This window comes from Pinus tabuliformis, chromosome X (genome assembly GCF_031772625.1).
Source record: "Pinus tabuliformis cultivar Carrire ecotype Pingquan chromosome X, CPIR1, whole genome shotgun sequence".
Lineage (NCBI taxonomy): Eukaryota > Viridiplantae > Streptophyta > Pinopsida > Pinales > Pinaceae > Pinus > Pinus tabuliformis.
In genome coordinates, this window is record NC_142308.1 from 1,014,024,900 (window position 1) to 1,014,051,582 (window position 26,683).

The 26,683-nt window shown below is 36.0% G+C and overlaps 1 long non-coding RNA gene across 1 annotated transcript; it reads right to left on the reverse strand.

The window, feature by feature from the left end:
* Window positions 1-2,051: 2,051 nt before the first annotated feature.
* Window positions 2,052-3,661, reverse strand: LOC149143190 (uncharacterized). Its single transcript, XR_016264662.1, has 2 exons — window positions 3,205-3,661; window positions 2,052-2,878 (listed from the first exon to the last, which is right to left on the reverse strand). It is a non-coding gene; the product is annotated as an uncharacterized LOC149143190 (long non-coding RNA).
* Window positions 3,662-26,683: the final 23,022 nt, after the last annotated feature.

Genomic DNA, 26,683 nt, shown 5'->3' on the forward strand with positions numbered 1-26,683 from the left:
AAAAAAATCTGCCGGATTCTAAACAAAAACTCCAAAGCATAGAATAGTTAGAGAACACAATTATTTTTCGTAGTCTAATTGTTCTATATTTTTGAGGTTTTTTTGGGCACATTTTCAATTAAATTTGTTTGGAATCTATTAGAAATTGGTTGGAATCACAAGTTTGATTTGTAAACTCTGCAAATCCAAGTGTCTCAGAGGTTTTTCAAGACATTGAATCCATTTATGCATTCAAAAATGAATTTTGATTTGTAAACTTTACACAATCCGAGTGTCTCAGACCTTTTCAAGACACTGAATTTGTTTATGCATTCAAAAATGGATATTAAACAACAAAAAATATTGTCTGACCAAAAATTGTTCCAAAACATAGAATAGTTAGAGAACACCATTATTTGTTATAGTCTAATTGTTATATGTTTTCTGCTAATTGAAAATAATTAGAATTAACTAATGGTTGTAGTAATATCTTTAATGTGGTTGTGCTAATTGAAAATAATTAGGTGTTGTATAAGATTTAATACCGTTTATAGCAATATCATGGGTCAATACCATGACTTATCAATACCTCATGTCCAAATAACACATAACTTATTTCATATGACATTTGTCCATATGACTTTTTTTAAAATTAATAAATTTAATTAAAAGGGAAAAAAAGGCATAACTAGTTTAGGGTAAATTTTAATGTATACTACTAAAAATATTATAGAATATTCTATGGAGGTCAACTCCCTATCATCTACCAAATAATTATTGATAGTTAAATTAAATTGAGAAAACTCTATTTCAAAATAGACATAAATTATTTGTGTGATTAGTGATTATATAATTATTTTCAATTAGCAAAACCACTTTAAAAATATTGTTATTGCTATTAATTATGTCTATAGGCTTGTTGATATTGAAAAGAGCCGTGCCACATTTTTATTTTTTAATAAGAAACATTACATTTATCTTCAAGGTTGTGATTAAATTGATTAATTTACTTGCATTTTATAAATGGTGATTTCTAATTATTTATGATATTAAAAAGTTATTTTAGCTCTTACAATTCTTGCCAACTTTGTTGGCACAATAATATAGGCTTGTTGATATTGAAAAGAGCGTGCCACATTTTTATTTTTTAATAAGAAACATTACATTTATCTTCAAGGTTGTGATTAAATTGATTAATTTACTTGCATTTTATAAATGGTGATTTCTAATTATTTATGATATTAAAAAGTTATTTTAGCTCTTACAATTTTTGCCAACTTTGTTGGCACAATAATATTTCTTGGTTACATCAATAACATGGAGTACCCATTTATAATTCCATTAAATTATACAAAATGGACTAGTTTAAAACAACCACCTTTAATTAGATTGTGCTACTTTAATTGATTAATTTAGTTGCATTTTATAAATGGTGATTTGTAATATTAGAGAGTTTTTTAGCTCTTACAATCCTTGCCAACCATGTTGCCCTGTTGCCCGGTATTGCCAGAATTATCTTTCATAGTTACATCATTAACCTAATCCAATAAGCATATATAATCCCATTAGCTTATAGAAATGGACTAATTTAGAACAACTACCTTTATTTAGATTGGGTTACTTTAAATTAATTAAATAAACATATATAATTACATTAACTTATATAAGTGAACTAGTTTAGATCAACCACTTTTATTTCGATTGAGTTACTTTAAATTAATTAATTTACTTAAATGGTAATTTGTAATTATTTGTGATATTAAAAAAAAATAGCTCTTGCAATTCTTGCCAACCCAATTTCTACCTATGTTTCTAGATTACATCAATAACCTAACCAATATGCATTTATAAGTCCATTAACTTATATAAATGGACTAGTTTTCAACAACCCCATTTACATAGATTCGGTTACTTCACATTTTATGTAATGTTCTAAAGGTCAATGGCAAAAGTTTTAGTCACCTTGTTTTTTTCCTCTAAAAATCATGGAAATTCTGGCCATATTTTGATAAAATCTCACAGGAATTTTTCTAAATCTAAAATACAGCTGTCAAACTTCAATATTTTGGGTGTCTAATAGATTTTTGATGGTGCTGAATCCATTTCCACAATCAAAAACATAATTCAAACACTACTACTGTAAAATTTTTTGAATTATTTTTACCTAGTCATTTTTAACCATCAAGCCTCTGCCTCTGTAGACAACTCCCAAGCCTCTGCCTCTGTAGACAACTCCCACTGCAAAATCATGTCGGTGATTCTAGAAAGCCAAGACTCAAGAGTAAGTTGGTGATTCTACGCAGCCATAGTGACAGGCTAGCTATCTGAATCAGCCATAGTTACAGGACAGGCTAGCGATCCTAATCAGCCATAGTTATCCACATGCATTAAATGTGAAGTATCATGATCCATGGCGCAGGATCGTGACCACCTGTCATCACTTCCTTGGCATGTCAACTGCAATAAATCATATTTATGTTGGCCCTTGCTGTGACTTATTTTTCGATAGACAAAACAGGAACCTTCGACGAGGAAGGGATTTGGCGGCTATTAAAAGGAAGGCAGTTTTTAGATTTCCGTATAAACTTTTGGAAAAAAATTGCAACGCCATGACGATACCAACCTACCAAGTGATGTGTTGTACTATTCTCTGTTTCTTCAATGGCTGCGCGACATCCAGTCGTACTGCGAACGTACGCTTACGCCCCTCCTCTTCTCGTTGACGACCCGTCGTGTCTGTGAAAAAGGCTGCCATGGCCACCGCCCTTGGGCCACTAAAACGCAGAATAAGAATGATAATAAACTGCTGGGTACATTTAAAGTTGACCCCCGGGCAAGGATGGAATTTGGCGGATAAATTTTGATTTATCCGTCAAATACCATATAAAAATTTGTAAACCTGTCAAGATCCTTGGTAAAACTTTCAAGATCGTTTGTTGTTGAAATTGTGGAGGGCCAGAGTTGTGAAAACCGTTAAGAATTTACAAAACCATTAGATTTTTTTGTTGAAATTATGAAGAGGATTGGGGAGGTGTAAAAACCATCAATTTTGCTATGGAAAACATGGGTTAAGAGGAATCTATGACTGAAATTGTCAAAAAAAAATTGAGAAATATAAAATGATCAATATAATTTAAAAAAATTTACAAAACCATCAAAATCCTTTTCATTACAAAATGTAAAAAGCATCAAATTTGACCGGAGTTTCTGTTTCGAAATTCCAACCCTGCTCTAGGGGAACTTGGGGCGGAGGCCGGACTGAGAACTGACAGTCCACGGGGGATTTGCGGTGATTTACCAGGCCCCCCGCCCATTGATGTGATCCCACTTTGGTTCAACTTGCACGCTTTCCCCCTTTGAACTTCCCCCCCTCCAGCCATTATGTGCTGCAATCAAGCTTCTACATTTGTTATCCCCTTGACAGGATGCTAAGAAGGGGAAAATGCAGAATCCTCCCCCTTCCCTGCAGCGTGCAGAGGCCAGGACGGGCAATCCATGGGATATGGCCACGAGCCAAGGCACCACTACCTGTCGAATCTTGAGTGGCAGCGGCCAGCGGCGGGGTTGGGACGTGTGCGCCAATTGCGCACCAGGGACGAAACGGTGACGCCATGAGGTGAGGCCAGCCTTGCTCTGCTGCACTGCAAAAGCCGAGCCCTGGAGTTGGGAACGTCACTGCTGATCCCATAAAATCAACATCGACTGGCGAACCGTCCGTTCCGGATTTGTCTTCCATTGCTCATTCATTTTCTCTGTGTCATATAGATCCCATCAATGGCGTCACCCAAATATCATATGAACAAACTACTCATTGTTTCACTTCTGGGAGCGGCGAAGCAGTCACATCGACTTTTTTGAAATCTGCAGAAATTTCGTCATTATCCTAACGGGCGGCGGGCGGCCATCCGGGCGAGGATATCTATGGAAATTTTGTCAATTCTTTCTCGATCCCAATCTTCAAAAGAATCATCAAAATTTCAAATGAATCATCAACCCTAGTTTCCTATGTCTCCTTGTTTGTTTATTATATTAAAAAACTGGCATTTTGTTGGTGCCACAAAATCTTGGTACAAACTGGCATCTTGTTGTTGCCACAAAATCTTGGTACAGATTTTTTTTGCTTTGCAAATTGACAAAATCTTGGAATAGATATATTTGTTTTTCTTTCTTTATGGAATATTTATAAGTGCGAGACTTTGCCATAGAGTTTAAGACAGTGTGATTCAAACCAATTAAATTATGAAAATTATTTAAAAATTCTATTCAATTTAGATCACATTAACCTTCAACATTTTTTATACATAATTAATGATCTTTTTTGGTTTACTCTTAAACCCATTCTATTAAATAAAACCCCAAACTCAATTCAGGCCAACAAAATTTTATAATACATATAAGATTTAAGATTTTTTAAAATATATTAATAATATTTTTTTAGATAGAAATCATAATGCCGTTACAAATATCGATCAGATTTACAAATATCGATCAGATATCTCCATAGCGTGGGGGTCATCAAATATGTGCCTCCGCAGGAATCGAACATGGCTGGGGTGCGAAAGCCATCCGCCCCAGCCATTACATCATGCACGTCATGTGCAAAATATATTAATAATATTATGGTCATTTATCTCAAAGATATAAAATTTACATCTATTTTAAAACATTTTTAATAAAATTATATATAATTTTTTTGTTGGTAAACTCAACAAGGGCTACATAGTAGCTAGTACCTGTACCTTAGATTAAATATAGCTTCATTAAACTAAAAAACAATAGACAAAAAGATTTCATAACAAAAATAAAACAACTAATTAAACATCGTATTGTTGAGTGTCATCACCAAAAATTAAAAAATGCTATTAACTAATATTGTTTATATTAACAAATATACACTTTAATATACATGTGTACTTATTTTTTATATATATTTAAGTGTTTTATTTTTTTATTAATGTATATAATTTTAATTAAATTTATTAAAATATATTTTTAATATAATAATAAGTCATCTTAAATTGAAAAAAAAAGTAATGAAAATTGAACAGTAGAAAAAAGTTTATATTAACATATATAGACATTAATATATGTGTACTTATTTTTTATATATATTTGTGTTTTTTTATTAATGTATATAATTTTTTTATAATTAAATTTATTAAAATATGATTCTAATATAATAATAAGTCATCTTAAATTGAAAATATAAAGAAAAAAGTAAAAGTAATGAAAATTGAACACTAGAAAAAGGAAAAAATAAAAATAAAGTTAAGTAAAAGAAAAAGGAGATAAAACTAAGACAAAAAAATAGTAACCCATAAAAATGGAAGTTACTAAACAACCTATAATAAGATCTCAACCAATCACCTTACAAATAAATAAATTTAAATAATAATAAAAAAATAACAAAAAATGAATTCATAATATTAAACTATGGATAAACGAGAAAATAAAAAATAACAGAAAATGAATTCCTAATATTAAACTATGCATAAACGAGAAAATTTTGATCAAACACAAACTAATAAATAGTTAAAAAAAAACTCAACATCGTAATACCATATCATACTTGCAACAAATATAATAAACTTTAAAAATACTTTAACTTTTTATAATAAATTAAATATTTTATTTTTATTTTTTATTTAACATATATTTTAAAACATCTATAATAAAATTATATATAATTTTCTTTGCGCTAACTCAACGAGCTTTAAAAGTACTTCAACTTTCATGCCAAATTAAGTGCTTTGTTTTATTTCTTGATTCAACGTGTATTTTAAAACATCTTTAATTGAGTTGAATATAATTAACAACTCTAAAACTTCAATAAACTCTAAAAGTACTTAAACTTCCATGCCCCATGGAGTGCTTTGTCTTACTTTTTCATGCATAAAACAATGTAACATCCTATGCACTTCATCCTCACTTTTTATATAATACTTATTTATATAAATGGTTTAAATACTCAATGTAGATTAAATGTTTTTATTTTTTTCATAAATAAACAATAGATGATCATATATATCTTGTTTTCAATTTATGTATATTTATATATATATTTCAATTTTAGTTATTTATAATATTTATTTATATTTTTTAATATTATATATATACTCAATTTATGAAAGTAATTATTAGCGGATTAAATCTCATCTTTTTCACCATATTATTACCACAACATTTACATTATTTATATCAAATGTAAAGTAATTTGTTAAAAAGAAAAAACAACTTTTTTCAATAATGAAGATCTAGACATTGTATAGGGCCTCAAAACGGCTCCGGAAGTTCAGGGCCCAAAAAACTGTTAAAAATAGTAAATTGTGCTACAATTACGGAAACTGAAAAACTGAAAGAGACAGTTGTGGGGGTCCAAGTGGGATAGGTGGGTGGCCACGAATATCCACCTGGATCATTCCTTCCCCCTTAGGAAGCAATGGTCCCAATTGCATTGAGTTCCTTCATTTGCTGAACTTGGTCCCTAGTGAGCTATTCTGCAATCTCGGATATGTCGAGTAATGGTGGGAAGCATGGTTGAGGGTGGTACACATTGAACACTTGGTGCAGGCGAAGGAATGGAGGAATGTTGTGCTCCAAAGCGTTATTTCCCACAGCCTTAGTAATGGTTTGAGGACAATGTTGGCATGGTCGGAGCTTCTGATGGGCTCTTGTAAGGCGTTCTTTCTGCAGATGCAACCAAACTTTGTTGCCCACCTGAAGCTTGTGTGATACCCCTGCGGGTGAGGAGAATTTGTTCCTGTGTTCTATCATGACCGTATCCCTTTGCTGCTACTGCTGCGTGGAGGAATCCTTCGCGGGGGTCATGGATGTGGCTACGATCTTCCCCTTACTTTGGGAGTGAACCAGACAAAAAATGAATTTCCTAGTCTAGGAGACGATCTTGCTGCATTTCTTAGCAGAGATCAAAGAGGTGGCAGTAGGTGGGGCTATGTTATGAAACCAGCTCACAAAAAGATAGAAAAGAGAGATCCACGCCTTAGAATTCAGCCTCTTCGAGGGGGCAACCTCCTTTACATTACATAAATGAACAATTCTTGGATGATACAAATGACAAAACCTCCTTTCTATATATAGGAGTCTAAGGAGTCACAATATAATCCAGCCGACCTAACAATAATAATATAAAGCCACAAAAATAACAATAGAGGGATTCTATGGGGCACAGAAATAACAATATGGGGGTAATAGGGGCACAACAATATAAATAAGGGGTATAACTACAATAGTAATGGGGTAATCACTAGTATTATAGGGACCCAACATGCCCCTCTCCTTCAAAAAAGTGTTGTCCTCAACGCTTGAGTAGTTCTGGATACTTCTGCATAAAATTCTCATCCTCCCATGTGGAATCTTCAGCGGATAAGTTCTTCCACTTGATAAGATACTCTGAAATTGATCGATTTCGTAGCTGTCGAGTTCTTGTTTCTGTGACTGCTTCCGGTTCCAATATAATTTTTCCTTCCTCATCAAGTTCTGGCAATATTGTTTGAATTGGGAGCTTGTCACCTATAACCTTCTTTAAACATGAAACATGGAAAACTGGGTGCAATCGAGAAGCTGCAGGAAGCTCCAATTTGTATGCCATAGTACCAATCTTTTGCAACACCTTGTACGGACCATAATACTTTGGTGATAATTTATTATCCTTCTTAGCTTGCTTTAGGGACATTTGCTTATATGGTTGTAGCCGTAGGAATACCCAATCACCTACATCAAAACTTCTTTCACTGCGATGTTGATCTGCCTGTTGTTTCATTCTATTTTGTGCCAACACGAGGTTATCCTTTAAGAGTTGGAGGACTTGTTGTTGATGTTCGATGTGATGTTCCACTGCCTGAACCTTAGAATTTTCTCTTAAATATGATGTGATGGATGGTGGTTGATACCCATAAAGTGCCATAAATGGGGTCATTTTTGTTGCTGTATGGAAGGAAGTGTTATACCACCATTCAGCCAGAGGCAACCATTTGACCCATTGTGTCTGTTTATCAGATACAAAGCAACGAAGATATCCTTCCAAACATTTGTTTACTATCTCAGTTTGCCCATCAGATTGAGGATGATAAGATGAGCTATGAGCTAACTGAGTACCAAGACAAGAAAATAATTCTGTCCAAAAATTTCCAGTGAAAATGGGATCTCTGTCACTTACAATAATCTTTGGGTTTCCATGTAGCTTTTGAACTGTTTCCATAAATGCAGTAGAAACTGTACTGGCTTTAAATGGATGTGATAATGCACAAAAGTGTGCATACTTGGTAAGTCTGTCAACTACCACCATGATGACACTCTTTCCCTCAGACTTGGGTAAACCTGTGATAAAATCCATTGAAACCTCCTCCCAACGTTGGCTTGGAATGGATAAAGGTTGTAATAGACCTGGTGTCTTAATTGTTTCAACTTTATTTTGCTGGCAAACCAAACATTCCGCCACAAACTTTTGAATATCTGATTTAAGGCCATCCCAAAAAAATTCCTTCTTAACCCTGTGGTAAGTTTTTAAAAATCCTGAGTGCCCTCCTAAGGGAGAAGTGTGCAATTCCATAAGAATCTTTTGTTTTAGCTGGGAATTCTTACAGAGGTATAAGCGATCTTTGTACCATAACGAATCATTTTGCCAGCTAAATGTATCAGAAGTACTGGAATCTTGTTGTAGCTTTCGAATAAGTGCCCACACTTCTTCGTCATTCTTCCATTCCTCCCTTGCTTCGTTTATCCAATCTGGTTGGATAATAGAAATGGCACACAACAATGCTTCCACATCCTCATCCTTTCTTGAGAGTGCATCTGCCACCACATTTTGCTTCCCTTTTTTGTAGATGATTTCAAAGTCATAACCCAACATCTTTGTGACCCACTTTTGTTGCTCTTCAGAGGATAATCTTTGTTCTAAAAAGTATTTAAGGCTATCATGATCCGTTTTTACCTTGAAGTGTCTTCCCATTAGGTAGGGTCGCCATTTCTTAAGTGCATGGAGTATTGCCAACATTTCCTTCTCATAAATAGCTTTGCTTAAAAACTTTCCCTTGATTGGACGACTTTCAAAAGCAATGGGTCTTTCATCTTGCATTAGAACAGCACCAATTCCATTTCCACAATAAAGGTTTTTTTGAAGTCCGGTGTAGCTAAGACCGGTGCTTGGCACATTGCCTCTTTAAGATGTTCAAAGGCCTTTGTTGCTTCCGGAGTCCATGAAAATGAATCTTTCTTCAATAATGTTGTTAGAGGTGCTGCTATTCTCCCATAATTCTTAACAAACTTGCGATAATACCCTGTCAACCCAAGAAATCCTCGCAGATGCTTTATGGATGTGGGGATTTTCCATTCCTTAATGGCTTTAATTTTGCTAGGGTCTACCTTAACTCCTTCATGAGATACAATATGACCCAAATATTCCACCTCCTGGACTCCAAAGAAACATTTGGATCTTTTTGCATATAATTGTTTCTCCTCCAATAGTTGTAGCACCTGTCAACATGTTCAACATGATCCTTCCAAGACTTGCTGTAGATTAGTATATCATCAAAAAATACTAACACAAATTTTCTAAGGAATGGTTTGAAAATTGAATTCATCAAACCTTGAAATGTTGAAGGTGCATTGGTAAGGCCAAAAGGCATGACCAAAAATTCATAATGACCCTCATGAGTTCTAAATGCCGTTTTTGGAATGTCTTCAATCTTCATTCTGATTTGATGATATCCCGAACGAAGATCCAACTTGGTGAAGTAAATTGATCCATGCAATTCATCCAGTAATTCATCAATAACAGGAATGGGGAACTTATCTTTAATAGTGAGCTTGTTGAGCTCCCTATAATCTGGACACATGCGCCATGATCCATCCTTCTTGTGCACCAATACTACTGGAGCTGAGAAAGAACTTTGACTCGGTTGAATTATACCAGCCTCTAGCATTTCTGCAACCATACGTTCAATTTCACTTTTTTGGACATAGGGATATCTGTACGGCCTGATGTTTGGAGGAACACTTCCTGGAATCAGATGAATAGCATGATCATGATCACGCATAGGTGGGAGACCTTTGGGAGTCTCAAATACCTTGGAATGATTGTCCAAGACTTTTTGGAGATCTGGAGAAATAGATGATTCCAATGTGGAAACATCTAGCGAACATAATTGTGCAATTACACCTCTTTGCTCCTTTTTTAGAAGCTTTGTCATACCATTAGAGCTGATTATCTTTCCTGGTTTCCCTGCAATACCCCTTAATTCAACTTCCTTTCCTTCCGAAGAAAATTTGATGAAAAGTTCTTGAAAATTAAAAGCTATTGTACCCAAGGATTGTAGCCATTGGACTCCTAGTACAACATCAGCACCTCCCATTGGAATGGAAAGCATTGGGCTAGTCAATACATATTCTCCCATGGATAGCTTGATATTATGGCACTTTCCAGAGCAATTTATTGTTCCTCCATTTGCAATCATCACTTGACACTCTGGTGCTGGATATAGGAAGCAATTCAATTCTTTTGCTACCCTACAATGAATAAAATTGTGGGTGCTTCCTGAATCAATCAACACTATTACCTTTTTCTTCTTGATTTGTCCTTCTATCTTGATGGTTTGAGGAGTGGTAATTCCCGCCAATGCATTACAAGATATGGTCGGATTTATTTGTTCTTCATCTAGGCTTTGTTCCTGGAGTATATCTTCTTCTTTTGACCTTTCTTGCTCCTTTTCTTCTTCCTCTTCACAATCTATGTAGAATAATTTCTTCTCAGCACACTTATGACCTTTAGTGTATTTGCTATCACAACTGTAACAAAGCCCTTTTGCTCTTTTTTCTTCCAATTGTTGTGGTGTCAACCTTATAGGTTGTGGAAGACTAGGGGCAACAACACTTCCGTCTTTATAGTTGTGAGTGGTATGCTTCCTGGTTGCCATAATTTTGCTTTCCATTTTTCTTGCTAACCTGAATGCCTTCTCTAATGAATCAGGTTCCCAAAGGCGAACATCATGTTGGATATTATCCTTTAAAGACCCTATGAACACATCAATCCTATGCTCCTCTGGAATATCTTTTACCCTTATGTTCAATTTTTGGAACTCCTCAATGTGCTCCATTATTGAACCCTTTTGTTTGAGACTTATCAATTGGCTAAAAAAAGTGTTGCTTTTTGTATCTTCATAATGTGCTATCAATTCTTCCGTAAAAATTGCCCAAGTGATAAATTGTTTACGAGAGCAAAGCCATTGATACCATACAAACTGATTTGGTTCCAAATATACAGTTGCCATACGTACCTTTTGTGCATTTTGCACATTATTGAGATCGAAGAATTGCTCCATCTGTAATATCCATGTGGCGGGATCCTTGCCATCAAACTTCCTCATATCGATTTTTGGAATATGGTGATTCTTCGATCCAACATTAGAGTCTATGGAATCATGATTAACATTTCTTTTGTTCTCATCATGAGTTTCCTTTACTACCTTTTCACCATTAGTGACCCTTTCTTGTAGCAACTTCTTCAATTCTTCCATATCTGTCTTCAAATCTGCCATGTCTCTCTTCAAATCTGTCTTCGAATCATCCATCTTAGCTTCCATGCCCTTTATCTTAGATTCCACGCCACTTATCTTAGCTTCTGTTAGCTTTTGTGAGCGTGACATTTGTTGCACTTGTTCTTGTAATTTTGATATATCATGTAGCATTTCTTCCTCTTCTTCATGAGTCATGCTAGAGCTTTCAGGTTCCTTACTAGGTGTTTGCATTTTCTTTCCTCGGGGCATCAGTTACCGATAATAATGCTTTACTATGCCCTTTGAATTCCGTTAAACCAAGCTTACACAAAAATTTAAAAAAAAAACTACACACCTTTTTTCACTTTATAGAAGCCTGATATTGAATCTGATGTATCTCTGTAATTTCGAATCATCAAATTCTGAAATTGCTACCTGTAGTAGCCTTCTGCGTCCTCTTTCCAATGCCACAAGTCTGAGCCAAATTGGATTCTCCAAGGAAGAGTTATGTGAAATCTCCCACAGTGACTTGCTTTTAGACTGGTTCAGTAGAGCGAACTTGTACGACGTGCCACGAGTCACTGTTCAACCTTTGAATCTGAAACACACACACAAGAAACTACAGTCCGTCCTCTTTCTGTACCTTTTTACGAAATTTCAATCCGATCCTCAAAGAGAGAGTTATGACGATTTTCCCCAGGTCACCTGTTTTGAATGTAATTCAGGAGTCTGCAAAAAGGCCAACTTCCTCAGATCATATCTCCGAAAATATCGCGCAAAAAGCTCTGAAATTCGGACCCAAGGTTCAGCGCCAATTCTTCTCAAATGGGTTTTTTTTGTGACTTCTGAAACGTCACAGAAAAAAAGTTATAGCGAAAATGCCACGATGACCTGTTTGGAGCAGCGAAACCCTAGAATCCAAAGCTCTGATACCAAATGTTATGAAACCAGCTCACAAAAAGATAGAAAAGAGAGATCCACGCCTTAGAATTCAGCCTCTTCGAGGGGGCAACCTCCTTTACATTACATAAATGAACAATTCTTGGATGATACAAATGACAAAACCTCCTTTCTATATATAGGAGTCTAAGGAGTCACAATATAATCCAGCCGACCTAACAATAATAATATAAAGCCACAAAAATAATAATAGAGGGATTCTATGGGGCACAGAAATAACAATATGGGGGTAATAGGGGCACAACAATATAAATAAGGGGTATAACTACAATAGTAATGGGGTAATCACTAGTATTATAGGGACCCAACAGGCTACCTCCGGTATCCTGTATAATGAATTACCCAAAGTAATAATAACAACGCAAGGCCTTGACTCATACACAACATGCTGCCTCCACAAGTATGGTTGGCTAAATAGTACATCACAAACATCTAGAGGTGCAACATCACACGATACCTCGTCTGTGAAGGGCTTGATGCTGTAGGAAAGGCGGCACTGCTGGCGAACTTGGAGATCTCGTCCTTGGTGAAACCACCCGATACTATACGACTGTGGGTGTGGTGTAGTCGGTAGGCCCAATCGCTTCACGACCTCTGCTGAAATGAGGTTCTTTTGGCTGCCACTGTCAACAATGAATTGGAGCGGCGAACCCTTCACCCACATCTGTGAGTGGAAAAGATGCTCCCCCTCTTCTGGATCTTCGAGCTCATTCTTCTGGACCTTGGCGGTGGCAACAGTGGCGCTGGGCTCCACGTCAATGATCTGCTTCCCTTTGCCATTCTGCTTGTTGGGTTTTGACTCAGGGTCGGAATATGCATTTGATTTGGAAGCCTTCAACTCGGCCACTAGTGACTGCTTGGTCTGACACTCACTTGTGTTGTGAGTGTGGCTCTTGTGGAACTCACACCACTTTCTTGTGTCCTTCTTCGACTTCGTGGTGTTGTTCTTTTCTTGTGGCTTCGACGGGTTGTCTTGGGTCACCCTGCCTTGGCTTTGTCCTTTGGTCTTCGGATTTGCAAATCCAAAGTCTCGCTTATTTTGTTTCAACTTCTACTCAATTTTGACAGTGTATCGATACGTCGTGCCGAGCGAGGAGATGTTCAGGAACTCCATCTCTTCCTAGATGTATCTATGTAGGCAATCGCGGTATTTGAGTACTAGATGCAGCTCAGAATCTTTGATAGCCAACTGTGTGCGAAGGGTATGAAAAATGTTTGTGAACTCTGGCATAGCTTGGTCCCTTCCCTGCCGCATCGTGGTCCACTTTATGTATTTGTCCTCATAGCTTTTGACAAGGTAGTACTGCTCCTTGATGGCATCCTGGAATGAATTCCAAGTGGGTGCAGCTGAAAATAGTGAGCTTGTACTTTGATCCTTCTGCTCGCAGTAGGTTTCCCACCAGTCCTTGACGTGGGGGCCCGCTTTGAGAAGAGCGAAAACAATCTTTTCCCGACTGGAAAAATCATGAACAAAAAAAAACCATCTAGCAGATTTAACCATTTATCTACGATTGCGTCTATTTGACCCTTGAAGATGGGGATTTCAAAATTAACTTGTACCTTAAACGGTATGGCGTTTCCAGAGTAGCTGTTGGAAGCCGATGCGTTGCCTCTCGATAGCTACTGAAGGATCTGGGCAAAGTTGTCCATCATCGCATTCCTTTGTCGCTCGAGGGCTTCTTCGAGCAAGATTTTGATAGAATCTCCTGCCCCCTCGTCTTTCTTTTCATTCGCCATGGGGGGCCATCGGGATTTGCGAGGTTGGTCTTGCAAAGGTTCGACCAGTTCAAGCCCTAACTCCTTATATCCTGACCTCGTTGGGGACATGCAAAGAAAAACATAGAAAAAGAAAACCGCTTTGATACCACTGATCTGGATTTAAACATGAATGCAACAAATTACAGAGATAACCATAAACACAGAGATGCAGTGGAAATAATACTTCATTTCATTAATGTAAAATATTGAAATATGCTTACAAATAGAAATGGAAAAATAAACCAACTAGGGCGATGGTAGCTTATCTTTGAAAAGAGATGTGGCAGCTACATGCCTTTGAATTGTGTTACAATGAGGCTTGAAGGCCTATTTATTGTTGAAAAACAATGCAAAACCCTTCACATCCCAAAACCTAACACTAGAAGATGAAATGCCAAATTGTGGACCCCGTTTTGGGTAAGTTGGTACATCAACTTCTTGGGGTCATAACTTTGGCACCCGATCTTCGTTTGACGCGTACAATAGCTCGTTAGAGAGATCTATCTGAGCACTACAACTTTGGGAAGAGTAACAATAGTCCATGGACTAATGTTGCTCCCATATTTCCCAAAAAACGTCATTTAGGGCCTCAAAACGGCTCCAGAAGTTCAGGACCCGAAAAACTGCTAAAAATAGTAAATTGTGCTACAATTACGGAAATTGAAAAACTGAAAGAGACAGTTGTGGGGGTCCAAGTGGGATAGGTGGGTGGCCACCAACATCCACCTGGATCACTTGTACCAGCACATAACTCCGAGACCACAAAACCACTCAACAAAGAAGAAACCAATCCCCATGGTACAAGATTTACACCATAATTCTCCCCCGAAATTTCAAATACCGAACCAAATTTCTCTAAATAAATTTTGCCCAAGAGTGCCCTCATCGACCCTTAACTTCACAAAGATGGACTTGCGGGATTCTTGAGACTACTCTCCAAATTTGAATTTGCCCCGAAAGACGAGCACAAGGACAAAAGTATTGTAGGCTTCCTAGCGAGCCTTTGCTTCCCCTAATTTGTTTCTCCTCTAGATACAACCCAGTGAGGCCTTTCTCCCCACAAGGTTTTAAGTTTGGCCAGCCGAAACCAATGACGCAAGCAGTCCCTTCTGCTACCAGACTTGGTATGGATAAAGAACAAGAATGTCCTCGAGATATAGTTACAAAACCAAAAACGAAGAACCAGTGCAAAGAAATTACCATAGAGCTACATCCACAAGCCTCTTGCCATTGTAACAATTGTCGGCTTGAATCTTCCTTGTTCCACTTCAACCCTGCCACACTAGAGTGATGACGAGGTCGTGAATTAATCCCAGTGCCAGGATCCCACACAAAGCATATCAACAAACCTCGAACCACACAGTCATCCTTTCCATGCACATGCCTCAAATCTATCACAGTTTGGCCACAAAATAGAGCATGAGATAGCCTAGTAGAGCTACCACCTCGTGCTACATATTTTCGACATACTCCCACCACCCCAACTCCCATAAACCCGCCAACAACATTGCCCATCCAAACAATGCACAAGCATATAACCTTTCAGCGTCCTTCTAAACAATTCTTGCAGGACAAATGCGTCATCGCCAACGAGCGACATATCAACATAATTAATGACAAATGAAACCCGAGACAAAACCCCCTTACCCCTACTGTATTCACCTATCCACACCCATGAGATATTTGATTAAATTTTAAAATTATATATATATATATATATATATATAACTTATAATAAACTATAAATATCATTTCAAATGTTTTAATATTTTCAACCGTTTGATATTAATTATTTTTATTTATAATTTTATTCTTATGAAATTCACGAATATGCATATATAATTTTGAGAATTGAATTCTGTTTAAAGTGTTTTTGCTATGGTAAGTTCATAAGCTCCATTCTCTTGTCACTATCGAGATATATTTGGATATATATATATAGGGGGTAAAAACAAATATCACACACAATATTTATACCATACCAATACACTCTCTGTACTGTAATATATCCCAACATGTAATACTCTGGAATGTTTATCTACACTCACTGTAACATGTATAGGTGCAAACATTGTAAAATGCAGGGCATGAGCTCTGCATGGACCTTATTCCTTGCCATTTTAAGTTGCCATCAATAAAGACCAAGTTGCATGGAATTTTTGGGTGGACGTGTATGCCCTGCCTGCGCAAGTTGCATAAAAGTTTTGGATGGACGCACATGCACTGCCATAAATAGTATGCAGCGCAAAGAACACCACACAAAGCACTACGTACAAGAAAACTTGGAGTGGCAGAGAATGAAAGGGCCATTGACCTTTATCAGTCATGAACAACCTTCAATTTCTTTCGGCGGGCACTGTAATTCATATCATTTTGTAGTCATGAACAACCTTCAATTTCTTTCGGCGGGCACTGTAATTCATATCATTTTGTAGTCACTTTCGGCTTACACGCTCGGTTAGTTATATCTTATCGAACAGAGTTCCCTTCTGGGGATTGTTACAAGAAGTTGGTTCATCATTGTAATTTAGAGGTGGCAGTTTTAATTTTTAGCTTCTTAAGGCAGTTTTTATTGCGTTCAGAAAAGATGGTCTGAATTTTATCCTCTCAGGCCATTTTTTATTGCGTCCACATCATCAGATTGAGACTGAAAAGGGTCACGGGCCAATGGTTTAAATTTCATTCTTTTTCAACCATTCTCTTGAAGTCAAGCCTTTTCCTACTTTTGCCGACTTGCCAAATCAATGAGCGGCATAGAAAGGTGCAGAATTTTCTTATATATTTATGAGAAGCAGTACTGTGACTTTTAAACAATGATTCAGGTTTGATTATTTATGAGAACAGAAGGAGATCCGTTCACGGAGTCATCGTTCAAATTTCATGCAGTTCACGCGTATTTGTCGAAGTCATACCTGTTGCCAACTTGCCATATAAATTATTTCAAAGTGTGTGTACGGTGATTAAGTTTAGCAATTATATATATATATATATATATATATAATTATAATTTTGTTTAATTTAAAATTGATATTAATTTTGATTTTACTGAACTTGAAAAAAGATGGATTGATTTGATCATGTAGATAAAATGTTAGTTTTATGATGCGTGATGAGTATAACATATTATTTACTTATCATTATGCGTGGGATAATAAAGCATTAGCATTTTTAGAAATCATTTTTTTTGGTAAATTGTAGCAATTGTATTTTTTTGGAAAAACATGATTACATGGCTTTTCATACATCTCTTTGGGGTGTAATTTTTTTGACTACAAGCTTAAGAGCTCAAATCATACTCAAAAAACCTCATACAAACCCCTTTACCCAACTCCAATACCCTGAAGAATCCTCAGAGCAATGATGCTCACACCAACAAAAACATAGATACATCATTTATCAATAGTGGAAATCCCCACATACCCAACTACAAATCATACATGCTAGGAATTAACTCTCAAGACATGACCCTGGTTTTTATTTTCTCCTTTTCGCCTTCGAACATTAGTCCAACCCATTGAATTATCAAGCCCAACAACAACTAGTTTGATGACCTCATTACCGTGAAATACTTCCAGTGCCATGGAATCAATCATGTTTGTCATTTCCTTGTCACAGTCAAAAAGGTCTGATTCATGGGCTCTTTTGTGCCCGCTTATTTCCGCCACAATTATGGTTATAACTCCTTGTTCCTTCCTCGGATGATTCATCCATGTTGGGGAATGAGACAGTGCCCTTGGAGCCCCAGTGGAAGCTAGGGGGGTTGACTTACCTGAATCTAACTCTAGATGTTATGGATTGTCTCTTCCCTATGCAGTTGAATCTTTAGATCCCTTTCCTTCCTTAGGATCCTTACAACTGTGGCTAGAGTTCTTAGACACCCATGAGGAGGAAACCCTTTTTGGAAAGGAAAATACATTCTGAATGTGTCTAGCTTATTGGCAATTCCTACATCGAAAAGCCATTTTTTCATAGTCCAAGGTTTGGGAATACACATTTCCCAGCCACTTGAGCTCTATTTTATCTAGCAGACCTTTATTGAGATCTACCTCGACACATATGCAGACATAGGTGAAAATGCCTTTCAAAAGTATTTCCCCATCTACTTTAACAAATCTTCCAATTAAATTGCCCACTTTTTCTAAGAGATCTGGATTGGTAAAGTGAATGGGAAAGTTGGGTAATCTTACCCATATTGGAGTAGTCATTGGCGGCATAGTGAGAGGATTAAAGTTTGGAAACCACGGCTTCATTGAAAGACCAACTCATCCCCAAAACTATGGACCTTGGTCAAGGATTTTCTACTTATCTTCAAGGCATTTGAATATCACCACAAAAATTCCCTTCGAGCAAAATATCAATTCCAGATTCTAGGTCCAGTCCCTAAGGGCATAGGATAAGCGCAAAAATATGTTGAAACAACATATGATGGCATTTCCTAGATACTTTGTAGCCCTCATATTGATGTCATATTTTGTCACTTCTAGGCTAGGAGTGTCGTAAGAGTGCTCAACCACAAAGCACGAGCCTGAAAGGTCCTTAATATCTATAGAGGTCAAATTGATATGACAATAAAATCATGATCTATATGGAGTGTCAATGGTATGGCATATGATCATCACAAGATGGTGGTCACTTATCATTGTGTGGTACAACATTGTGCTAGTGTTGGGCTAGGCTCTTCTTGACTTGGAAAATAAAAGGATGGGTTGTGCACGTGGAATGTTGGTTTCATTATGTTTGATAAGTGTGGAATGTTGGTTTCATGATGTATGATGAGTGTAAGATGTTGGTTACTTATCATTATGTGTGGTATAATAAAGCATTAGCATTTTTGGAAATAAAATTTATATGATGATAAGATCATGATCTATATGGAATTTTAGTGGTATGGTATGTGGTGAGCATGTCAAGATGGTGGTCACATATCCTTGTGTGATACAACATGGTGATAGTGTTCTTGGAGGTCATATTGACATGGAAACATAGCATATATCATTACTAAAACAAAACCCATGTTAATTAAATGTCATTTACACTCTTCCATGTTAACCAAGTGAAAGGGATAAAACATGATACTTTTGAGATTTAAACTTAGGTGTTGTAAATGGTCCAAAAGGGAGGAAAAATATAACATAGTGTATTATACTTTGGAACTCTAGACAAACTTAGGAGGGAAAAGGGGGGGTAATGAGATTTGAAGATAGGGGTTATGTTGATGTAGAAGCATTTAAATTCCATTTGTAGATTTCTCAATTGGTTGTGTGGATTCACAAGAAGGTGGAAAATGTGGAAAATTTAAATCATCAACCATTAGAGGATTGTACTCCCAACTAGTGGAAAGAGTCAAGGAATGTATGCATAGCTTAAGGAAGGAAAATACACACAAACAAAAGGTTAGAAATATTAATTATGAAAATATTTCAATGAAACTAAGAGGTTAAGCATGGACCAATCATAAGAGACACGATGACAAAAACAAGATCACAGTAGGGTGATTATGGCTCTCAACTATAGATAATGTGAATGCTAAAAACCATAGGCTACCTTGGTAAGTATGGGGACAATATGATAGAAGTAAAGTTTGTAGAGGCTCCTTTCCAAATGTACAATTCTGGTTATGTAGAGGGTAACAAAGAAAATTTTAGGGGCTAATATTTGTAGATGTGTTTTATAATATTAATTAGATGAGCTTTTAAAAAAATTATTAATAAGAATATTTTTTTTAATTAATAACATTTATAATTAAGAATCATTTAATTTTTTAAACCATAACACGAATTTTATATTAATTGAAACTATGCATTTGGGTTATAGCTATTACATCAAGATGTATCAATAATCTCTAGTTTGCCAAAATTCTAAAGTAGGAAGATAAAACTCAAACATTGTCAACATGCCCAAAAAGAACACGGTTGACTTAGACTACCAAATATTTAAAGGACTTACATTCCAACATTTTTTACATGAATATATTCTCATGAATTGATTACACAAACATAAACAAAAGAAGAACATGATTATATTGGTTTTGGGGTGTGATTTATTATCACCATTGATTGGGATGCTACTGGGTCTTTCTTCTTCCTTTTCCCTACTTTTTTTCCAAAGTTCTATTGAATTAAGAGGAATGCTCATTGAATTAATTGGATTTTGAATATCTTGTGCTAAGTATTCTTCTTATTCTTCAGATTCAAATGCATTTTCCTTATCTACCCATATTTCTAATTTCCGAGGGCTAGGCTTACCATGTGATTCATCACCCAAGTTTGAAGGATCTAAATATTCTTTTGGCAGACTTTGGGGGACTTGATCTTGTTGTTTGTCTTTGGAAACTAGAGTCTCTTGAGTTGGAGGAGGAGCTAGAGGAGATTCGTCTCAAAGGACTAATTGACGATCCTTGGTTGCACCAACCCACTAAGTAGATTTTCACTACTTCTTTTAACCATTATTTAACCTAAAAGGACAATGAGAAACTATGACTAATATCAATTATTTTTATCAATTTAATTTTTTCTATAATTCTACTAATAATGATACTTGATTTATAATGTTAAAAATTATAATAAATTACTAACCATAATCATAACAAACTATGCTTGTTGCAAAATCATAGTTGACTCACCCTAATTTGACATTTTAGTGGCTTGGCATGTTAATTGAATAATAATGTAGTATGTAGAAGTTAATGTGAAGAGTCATATGGTAACTATGAATGGGATAATGGATCCTAGTGAGTCAATAGAATATATCCATAGAGAGACTTGGAATTAAATGGAGATCATCTCACAAAAGAAGGATGAAGACAATTAGGAATGGGATAAGAAGGATAAGAGCAATAAAGGAGGTAGGAAAGGAAGGTGGTGGAGATAAGAAATATGGAAATGGGGAGAAGAACGATGGTGATAGGATAAAAAGGGTGGAGGTAATGAAGGGTGGTAATGAATCAAAAGGTGACGATGAAAACAAGAAAATTTTACATAACGAAAATGAATCCCCCTATTCCTAGATATGTCATTGAAAATGTTCATCCCTTTTATCTAGAGATCCAAACATAAGGTAACTATCAAGGGACACCAATGGATCCCAATATATTGGTGGAATATATCCATAGTGTAAGGTTCAATTTATCAACTTGCAAGAGGATCTAGATTCTAATTGAGAAGCAATACAATTTGACAGAAGAGAAATAAAGAAGAATTAATAAAGAAAAGTAATTCTCATTAACATGTAGAAAATAGATCATCGAAAATTGAAAAATAATGATTATATTATAATGTAATTCAATGCAATAAAATGGAATAGTAGCTCATGTAACTATGCTAGGATTAACTATGTGCAAAGTATGAGAGAGCATACATGCCCTAATTAGCCAAGTGAAGCAAACTTTCATGAGGTAGTTAACTTGGCTTTTACTAGCCAAATTTACTTAACTAATTCATGTTTTTTTTCCTGGAAAGTAGGGTCTAACCCCTCCTCAAGTGTGTACTTATTCCTACAAATAATTATCCCCTAAAAATACTAATAGGATCTAAGCCCAAAATTAAGGAATGAAGTGCTTTCCTAAGATAAAAGGTGAAATTATTGATGGTGGTTTATGATCCCATGGCATTACATATAATGAAGCTCAAATGTGCTATAGGAGAGAAGTAATTATGTATGTGAGGGAAAATGACTATGCATATGATGAAAAGTTATGTATGTACACCAACAACCATACTTAATCCTAATATAGGTGATTATGACGCATGAAAAAATTGGGTCTTAGCACTATGAAGCCAATATAAGAACAAAAAACCAAAACAAAATATCCTTTAAGAGTGAGCAAAGAAGGAAAACCTAGTGGAATGAAACCTTCACCCTCCCCCCTCCCCTAAAAAAGGAGGATAGTAGAAATACTAAGCAACATGCTTTGAAGTAGATGTTTTCCTCACTCCCAAGTGAGCTCGTAACTTTATGAACTTTTTCTCATTGAAGAATTTGGTCAATATGTCTACATTATTGATCTATAAACTTCCATGCATATTCCACTAGAATGGTTCATCAATATATCTCTTAAAATATTAGGAAATATTATACTATGCAAATTAATTTTTATTAGGTATCAACTTAATTAACTATTATCTTTGCTTGAATTTACAAAATAATTGAAATAAGAAATAGAAAGAACAAGTGCATAAACACCCCATCCACACAAATGAACACCATATTTATCCTAGGGAACCTAATACAAGAGAAAACATGGCAATAGAGTGAAGCCTATGTTGAGTCTCTCTTTGTCTTAGTGATATAAATTATAATATACGAAGGAATGCGAATTGACTATGGAGTTACATTTTGACACTGTGGCCCAAACAACTACTATAGAACCCTCATCCTCTATCATTATCAGAAAATAATACTCTCAAATGTTTTGCTCAATTATGGAACAAGATATAATGATAAATAATGAAACCCATTCTCCTCCTAATGGCTTAGTATTTAACATAGCCCAATAGCCATCTAGGGGTAAGGTTTTGACTTCCTCTACCATTAACTGTTATAAGGTTTTGGACCTTATAGAAATTCCACACATGGCTAGCCTTGCACATATGAGTAATGGGGACTTGATGTGGCATCCACTCACACCATGGTGGTCAAAAAAGAAAGTCAATTTGTGGAAGGAATAAATTTTAGATACAAACTCTAATTGAGGATATTTTCATGCCATTGGAAAGCTTCTAGTATCTAGATCACTTTTGATAGTGTGTGCACAAGTTTTAGATACCAAAAATCATTAGTCCTCAAAATGGATCCAAAAGGTTCTATACCCTAAATTTTCATATTGGGACTTCTCACTAGAATGGGCCATACATGCCAATTCTTCCAACTTTTCCACCCAAAAAGTACTAAGAAATATTTTGGTCCCTAAAATATTTAGTAAATGAGGTGAGAAAAGTTTTCCTCAACCTTCTCCCTCGAGTAACATTTTTCTTTTCTCATATTTTTTCCTTTCAACCCAATCTGCCAAAGGTCATGCTACCCATATCTTGTATTTCTAAAGTCTTTCTACAAAACTATGTCTTTTTCTAACTCTACCTAAACATTTGGTGCTGTTGTGGTACTCAAAAACCCCCATTATTTCTAGACATAGAATAGGAAATAATGGGGACCCAAAAAAAAAAAAAAACAAACAAACAAACTTTTCTTGTTTCTTGTTTCCATAAAATATGATTTTCATTATTTTTCCCTTATATATCAAACAAAGAAGTCTTTAAAATATAGATATATTGCTAAAATAAAACCTTTTAGGACTAGGAGTATTTCCTTTGTTTTTAGAAAATAAATACAAATCTTAGAAAGCCCATTTGATTTAATTTCCATTAAGAAACCTTTAAAAACTATTCCCAAAATGTTTATAAAGGCCATATCAATGAATAAATAAAATATCATTAAAAACCCAACCCACTAAGGCTACACATGAGTAGTTATCGACATATCGGTGTTGGCGAGTTCCAAGTTTACACCATCGCAATCTCACCGATAACGAAATGTCAATCGCAACTTTCTTGATTGCAAATTCTCCAATCGCATTTCTCCCGATCACAAAACACCATTGACAAACGCTGATAGTGATATCGTACTCTGTCAAATAATGGTATCGCATTCGATCAATTGACAGATGCCGATACCACATTTTATTTACTCCTGGCCTTCCGATATCGCATATCCCTCATTTCTATTAGAGATCATACCAACATAATATCGGGAAATCGCAAAATCACAAGTTACGCTTGTATTAGCTAAACAACAAATTTCTGATAGTACTAATCTCCAATACAATAACAAGTGTCACGTGAACAAACGCTTGAAATTAATGGCCACTTTGTGTGTTTATTCTTTCGAAGTTATCAAACGATTTGTAATAATTTCATATTATGTAGAAATATTTCTTCATTAAAACTTGCATCAATTGATAAGACTCTTCGCATTTTATGAGTTCTTACTGCTCATTTTGGTTTGTTTTTATAGGTAAAATCTGATAAACAACAGTTACAGGAGATGTCAAGGATAATCAAAGTAAAGAGAAAATCCATAATTTAGCCTCAAGCAGTTTTACCTTCTGAAGAAATTCCTGAGATGGCACCATTGTTTACAGATACTACATGCACTCTAGATGCAGGGTCTTCCTCCTGGGAGGTCATATATAAACTATTCGAAGATGAAAGCCCAACAGTAGTAGTCAAATAGAGTGCTATTGCCGATGATCAATCCCCAGATGTTAGCACTCCATGGAATGACGTGGCTAATTCATTTCTACACAAAATTGTTTCTCATCCTAAGATTCTACCTTATATAGACATGGTAATATGGGTCATTGACCATCTAGATATCATAGACAAAGTCTTTCTGACTTCAAAGAAGACCATTATTGGATCTTTTAGAGTTAAAGATTTAAGGAAAATGTATCATGTACCACTACCATAGAAGAAGTATGATACTCAATTTGTTCAGAAGTTCATGCAGGAGAATCTAAATCCAGTAGACCTTATTAATGGGTGCCATTAATAGAATTCATCGTTGACGGCTATATCATGGATTGGGCAAACATTCTGTCCAATAATTTGACCACCCAAATCTACAATTACAGGCAAAAGCACAATGTTCTTGAGAGAAATACTCCTCCTTTCTTCATGAGTGCCTATATCATGGACACTATTTGCTTTTCTTATGATTTCCCATCTCTAGGATGGAAATGGACAGTCTAGTACCCTACCCCTATACATGTTTATCTTGATATCCTATGGGAAACCAAATACCATGCTCATCTCTATAAAATCTGTCATGAAATCATCCTCCCTATCCACTAAGAGGTCTTTTGTAGCAAAGCACCTAGACTCATCATTGAAGCTAATAAGGACTTAAAACCAATAGGAAAGTGGTTTGGGGAAGAAACATTTACCTACATTCGAGTTTTTGGCAGCATTTCTCATCCTCATGTTTTACCCCTTTTTGTCTCGGATAAGTTATTAGCCAAAGAAATTTCTTATCAGATAGTGGGCCATGGTTTAACTAAAATGCTTAAGGGAGCCAAGAAAACCATTTGGCCCCCTTTTCCTATTTTCTGTGGTAATTACACATTTGAAAAATTCAGGCATTCTATGTGTTATCGAGAAATCTAGTGTCCACTCGGATCTGCTAGTCCCACTAAGACTAGTAGCTATCTTAGAAACAAACAAACTAAAACCACTTTTGTTTTCCTTTATGAGAAGTAGATAAGAGGGGAATGAAGGACACCAACCTCAGTCTTGCGCTTGGTTCCTTGCTCGGTTCCTCTCCCTTCTGACAGATCTTTGCCGCTTCTCCTTCGTCTACCCAGCTTCAAAGAGTACCTGTGGAATCAAAGCAGCATAATACTATCGAAGAATAGAGATCTACAATCATAAACAATATAGGACCAGATATATATTGACCACACAAATGCATATATCATCAAACATACAAGAATGTGGAGGAAAACTTGAATAGCTTTATCAATAATCAAGAATAGCAGAGAGGATTACAACCAATTGTTCTGACCCAGCGTCATCCTCCAGCATGAAATCCCTTATTTCACCTCATTAAAAGCTTAGATCACCCAACACCATGATATTCCAACAAGAAACCAACAACACTTCCTTACAAGATACAAAATTCCAGCCTCTGGATCTCTGGGATGAGGGATCCATATATAGATGATTGCAGGGGGGTGAGTCAGCTTCTGGGATTTGATTAGTGTCCTCTCTCTGATAGTTCTTGATTCCACTTGGAGATTGATGATCTCTTACTCATCCCTGGGCGAATTCAGAGAGGCAAGTGTCACAGGAGAAGTTTCTGGAAGATTCCATGATCATCCACCTCGCAAACTGTCTCTGCCATTTGTCCACTCTCACCCATCGCACCCCATAGAAGGGATTTTCAGTATGCATCGCACCTCCCGTGTGCATTTAGGTGGGATGCATCGCACTTTGACCATGGAGTAGGTGAGATGGTACAGTTTTGACCAGTTCTGAGTAATTTTTCATGGAGAACTTTTGGGAGATGATGTAATCATCTGACCTTGTTCTTTTAGGGGATGGAACAACACTTTTAGGGACTTAGGAGCCCTTGGTTTATGGACATGTTTGATTGGGGTTGCAGTGCCCAAAAATGTCTATAACAGCTTCCCCCTAAAGCATGAGGTCATTAATCTTTGATGTCGGGTGAAACGCTTTATCATGAGGATCTGAAGTTTTTTCGCGCTGGAAGGCGACCTGTAATAAGATGCAATACAATACATTATCTTCATAATATTTTTCATGATCTAGCTGAGGCAGGCATTCCCATGCTCAACTTTATAAATTCATTTCTATGTACATAAGACAGACAACCGTTTGTGTGGGAGACTGATGATTTTGATAGAATCATCATCCTTTGATTCAGATGATCATCTGTGCAGCAACAATGTACATTTGATGTCT